Raw genomic sequence first — 6,029 nt, forward strand, 5'->3', positions numbered from 1 at the left:
ACCTCGACGATTTACTTTGCCTCAGGGTTCTTTTATCACTTTTATGCCTCTGTTAATTTATTTTGCCGCAAGCATGATTATGACAGTTACTGCTCTCTTGATTGTCGCTTCCCAGTCTATTGCTAGCCTTCACTTGTACTGAGCGGGAACGCTGCTCGTGCTTCCAAACCCCTGAAAACCAAGTTATTCCAAAGTGTCCACCATACATACCTATGCATGGCATTTCAAACCATTCCAAGTAAATTCTCATGCGCTACCTTTAAACCTTTAAAATGCTTCTCAATTTGTGTCGATGTTTTATAGCTCATGAGGAAGTATGTGGTGTTTATCTTTCAACCTTGTCATTTACTCCTGACAGACTTTCATAATGGACTAGTGGCACATCTGCTTATCCAATAATTTTGCAAAAAGAGCTGGCAACGGGGTTCCCAGCCCCAATTAATTAACTTTCATCAATAATTCTCTTCACAAGTTTTGCCCTGATTTATCAGTAAGCAACTTAATTTGCAAATAGACACTCCTCCATGGTATGAGAATGTTGGAAGGCACCCGAGGATTCGGTTAGCCATGGCTTGTGTAAGCAAAGGTTGGGGGGAGTGTCATCCATAATAAAACTAAAGTACGTGTGTAAACAAAAGAGAAGAGGGATGATCTACCTTGCTGGTAGAGATAAGGTCCTTCATGGGAGCCGCTCTTGAAAGTCTGGTTGACGAGGTAGTTGGAGTGCCCACTACCATTCATTGACAACAACAAACACCTCTCAACATAATTTTACTCATGTTTTAAAAATGAAAAGCTCTAGCGCATGTTAATCCCTGCTTCCCTCTGCGAAGGGTCAATCTTTTACTTTTACATTGAGTCACCATCCTTTCTTTGAGCACTTTCTTGAGAGCACAGCTGTCATTCTTAGTATAATATGCTTGTCCCAAAATGTGATTAACTGTGGTATAACTTTGATGCTTTTATCTTTGATAATCTCTACTTCCAGTCTTTCCATGAACTTCAAAGGTGCCTGAGCATTTATGTTTTGCTGTACAAATACGGGCAAGCGAGATACCACTTTATCATATCCTTTTATGAACATTGCAATCTTGCTGATAGACATGATTCATGATGCTTATTATTAATTTGTTGGTACCTTTTCCATGATTGACATAGCTATTAGATGACTTTATTTGCATGTATCTTATTATGAATTGCCTGAGTACTTGTCCATATCATGAGAATATTTACATCATATGAGAAAATGTGTTCGTGAAAGTTCTTTTATCGCACTCAGTTGTTAACTGAATTGCTTGAGGACAAGCAATAAGCTAAGCTTGGGGGGAGTTGATACGTCCAAAACGTATCTACTTTCCTGAACACTTTTGCTATTGTTTTGCCTCTAATTTGTGTATTTTGGATACAACTAACACGGACTAACGCTGTTTTCAGCATAATTGCCCCGGTGTCTCGTTTTTGTGTAGAAACTCAACTTTCAGGAAAATCCCCGGGATTAATTCCAATGGGCCTATTTTCATAGAAGAGGGACGGAGCCAGAAGACCAGAAGGAGGGGGGCCACGAGGCGCCAACCACATAAGGCGGCGCGGTGGGCCCCTGGGCCACACCGCCCTATGGTGCCGACGCCTCAGGCAGCCCCAGGTGCCCCCCTCTGGACTACTTAAGGGCTTCGACCTAAAAACGCACGGGGGTTAGACGAAATCGCCAGAAGACATCCAGAACACCGCCGCCATCGCGAATCTCCGTCTCGGGACCAGAAACTCCGTTCTGGCACTCCGCCGGGATGGGGAATTGGAGGGGATCATCGCCATCATCACCACCGATGCCTCTCCATCGACCAACCATGTTTCCCCCATCCATGTGTGAGTAATTCCCCCGCTGTAGGCTGAAGGGGATGGTAGGGATTGGATGAGATTGGTCATGTAATAGCATAAGATTGTTAGGGCATAGTGCCTAGTGTCCGTAATTGGTACTTTTATGATATTGTTGCAACTTGTTATGCTTAATGCTTGTCACTAGGGCCCGAGTGCCATGATCTCAGATCTGAACATGTTATTGTTTCATGATGATATTCATTGTTTTATGATCTTACCTGCAAGTTGTATACACATATTGTTGTCCGGATCCCGAGGCCCCAAAGTGACAGAAATTGGGACAACCGGAGGGGAAGGCGGTGATATGAGGATCACATGTGTTCACAGAGTGTTAATGCTTTGCTCCGGTGCTCTATTAAAAGGAGTACCTTAATTTCCAGTAGATTCCCTAGAGGCCCGGCTGGTAGGACAAAAGATGTTGTGCGAGTTTCTCATTGCAAGCACGTACGACTATATATGGAACACATGCCTATGGATTGTTTAGTACTTGGATACTGTTTTATTACTATCTGCAAATGCCCTACCTTGATTGTTACATGAGTTTCTCTCATCCATGCAACGCCAGTTCATTCATCCCTGTGCCTACAGTATTTTAATCATGTTGTTTACTATAATCACTACTGCTGTCTTTGTTACACTGCTGCTGATATTTCACTACTGCTACTGCTATAAAACTGTTGCTACTGATAAATTCTTGCGAGCAAGTATGTTTCCAGGTGCAGCTGAATTGACAACTCCGCTGTTAAGGCTTACAAATATTATTTGGCTCCCCTTGTGTCGAATCAATAAATTGGGTTTTACTTCCCTCGAAGACTGTTGCGATCCCCTATACTTGTGGGTCATCATATTGCTTAATGCAAACTTCTATTTTTTGGATCCTGTTTCTGTTTACAATTGGCCTCTCCTTCATGCGGAGGAGAAACAGTGAGGCACCAGGCTTTTCTGTCCAAGTACCTGATGAGGTCCATGTTACTAAAAAAAGCTCACTTAAGTTCCCTGTTTTTTTGAATGTTAATTTACCTCCTGTGCTTACTTCAATTGCATAATTTCCTGTATGTTGCACTACCTAAGTTACCTAATGGAAGCTAATAAAATATAAACAATGACCATATGGAACATTGCACACCGCCTTTGACCCATCTGGCATCCCGTGTGCCTAGGTATCAGTTACATGATTTGGCTATGTTAATACAAGTCCTAAAATTCTATTATGTTAAATTTTTTGCATGCTGCTTCATCGAGTTTGCATGTTGTTCCATGGCTAGTGCATGAAGCTTGATAGAAATGGTCCTAGCTAAAATGATGCACTTTGTGTTTTTTTATTGCTTTATTCCTAACCTAGCTTCCTATTCTACTTGAAACATGATTGCTTTATTCCTAACCTAGCTTCCTATTCTACTTGAAACATGATGAACAAAATAGTTATATTGCTTGTTTAAATGTCTAGCTTTTTTTCTGAGTCCCATTGACATGATGTGGTATTTCTATATTCAAATGATCTGGTTGTTTATATAATACGCTCCATGTTCAATTGCTTCATTCATTTTCTAGTAATCTATTATACATGATGCACACGGTGCTACTGGCTGTTTTCCCTTTTTTGTTTGAGTTTGATCATGAATTCAAGATTAAGCAATGCCCCGCTATGCTTAATTTTAATTTTATGTCACTTCATACAAGCCATACAATTAATTGTGGCATTGAACTTCTACGATGTCAAAGGCACTATCCGAGTCATGCTTAAATAAATCATACATTATTTTCCTAATTGTATCCAATCCAACATGCACATCTTTTGACTGTATTTGCTAGATTTCTTCTATGTAGTGACCTGGCTTCGTTATTGGGCACATGATGTCTAGTTGCTTGGTTCATTGTATACATCTTCCCCATGCTCTAGTTTGGTTTTTTCTAAGAGGCATGTGGCTTAACTGGTTTCCTTGTTATATCAGCCCATGATTTTTTCAAAAGTATGTCAATAGTGTTGTTTGTTTTGCCTTGTATTGTATTGTATTTGAACTTGTTTTGTCTTAGTTTCAGCCTGCAAACAAAGCATTAATGTCAGTAGGGACAACCTCTTTATCAAGTGTTGCGGTTATTTCACAGAGCAACAGTGACAGTGGCACATGCTCTCATTGGTCCACTGAGTCCAGTACACCAACCATTCCAGAAGAAATAGATGTATGGGGCTCTACTTTTGATTGCCTGCTATGTTATATCAGGCCAATGATGCTCTTGAAATTGGAGGTCTTTTATCGCATTATACGATGTTGTAACTTGTTTTATCTAAATTTCAGGCTTCAAATATTTCACAAAGCAGCAGTGAGAGTGCATATTGCTCGCATATGCTCATGGTATATATTGGTCAACTTAATCCGACACAAAAAGATTTGGGGATGCACTCCAAGAGAAAGTTGATATGTTTGGGCGGAAAAACAAAGAAGCTAATGAAATAATTGCCATCACACGCCAACAGATACATGAATTGGAAAATAGGCAAACTTTGACAGAAAATGTTCTGAAGAATCTCCTATGCACTTGTTATAGTAAGCCAGTTGTGACATGTCTGGGAATTGAAGGTGTCTAAATAAACTTTGATTCTGTTGTTCAGTCAAGTGGACTGCTTATGCCACTGCTGTAATTAATCACTGCTCGAAATTTCGTTCAAAATTTCATGGTCTGTAATAATTGCATATTCTGTTGTTGTAGTAAAATTAGATATGTTCCATGTGGCTGTTGTATTTTTGTGTGAAATAATATCCTAATGTGTACTTCAATTAAACCCTAAATCGGGCTCAAATGGGTTGTCTGCTGTAAATTTTAATCTGAGCGCACGTGTGAACTGTTATGGGCTCCTAATGCAATAAAGGTTGTTACTTCGAAGGCCTACGAACATGGTAGCCCATTAATAATTAGGCCCGCTAGCAAGATAGATGGTCCTTATTATAGTCAGGCATGCCAACTTATAGGATTAAAAATAGTTCATACACATAAAGTCTACCATCTGCATGTTTCTATGTAATAACTTTTCTTTTTACACAACTCAAAACTTGTTAGGCTAATATGAAATTCGAGATGGCAAAACCCGGGAAAGATGTTATGGAAAAAACTCTAGAAGAATGTGTGGAGACATTTATCATGGAACAAAAAAATAAAAATATCACCAAAAACACTTTCTGCAAAATGCAGGGTTTTGAAGCCCAAGTCCAAGTCTTTCTCTGCTCAAGTTATGGAGGAACAACTCTAAGAAGAATGAGCTGCAACATCTATTCTAAGAACAAAACTTGACTTGTTGAGATCGAGATCAGAAGCATGTGATGCCCTACTGCACGAGGCCAATCAAGTTCGTTATAATCTCCCAAAGGCTAAGAAAATGCCATAGATAATTGGAGATGGACACTAACATAGTGAGTGCACTGGTCTTGTGAATTTTTTCCTTAGACTAAGGAATTGTTCCTATTTTTGTTGGTGGGTGCATTTATCTGCGGTTGGGATCAACTTGGTAGTTGTTCCTGTGGATGTTTTATAAATTAATTGCCTAGCCTTTTAAATCAGTTCGAACTTAAATGGTATCATAGCCAAGGTCTCGAGTTTGAATTGTCGAATGTGTGGTTTAATTTAATCTAAATTTCTTGTTACCCCCTTAGCCCTTGTAAAGTTTCATGTGCCTATCTTTGAGTTCCAGGTGTTGAATTTCTCTTCTGTCAAACACGAGGATCGGTGTTAATGTGTGTATAAGTGGATTGCATAGCCCCTTTCATATAAGCTTGAAAAATTCTTATTAATTGTATTGTGCCTTTGGGACTCAGCCGGCCTGCACTTCTGACTTTTGGTTACGTTTGCTACTGCATAAGTTTAATATAGTTCCTTATTGGAATGTGGATTTTTGACTCAACCTTGTTGAATCGGTATTTGGAAACAATAAAAAAGGTTCCATTCCATTTAAACAAAGTGGTTGTGAATATAAAATAGTCTGGTTTAACTTCTAGATCAAACTCAGAGCATATCTGACGTGTTGGATCTCAAATGGACGGTAGAAAGGTAGGCAAAGTAACCCAAGCTTATTCTATGGATTTGATGGTACCTGTTTTTCTATGTAGCCAAGGCAGGAATGACCTAGATGCGGCTATAATTATGTATGGTTCCTGATGCTA

Source organism: Lolium perenne, chromosome 7 (assembly GCF_019359855.2).
Source record: "Lolium perenne isolate Kyuss_39 chromosome 7, Kyuss_2.0, whole genome shotgun sequence".
In the NCBI taxonomy this organism is placed as follows: domain Eukaryota; kingdom Viridiplantae; phylum Streptophyta; class Magnoliopsida; order Poales; family Poaceae; genus Lolium; species Lolium perenne.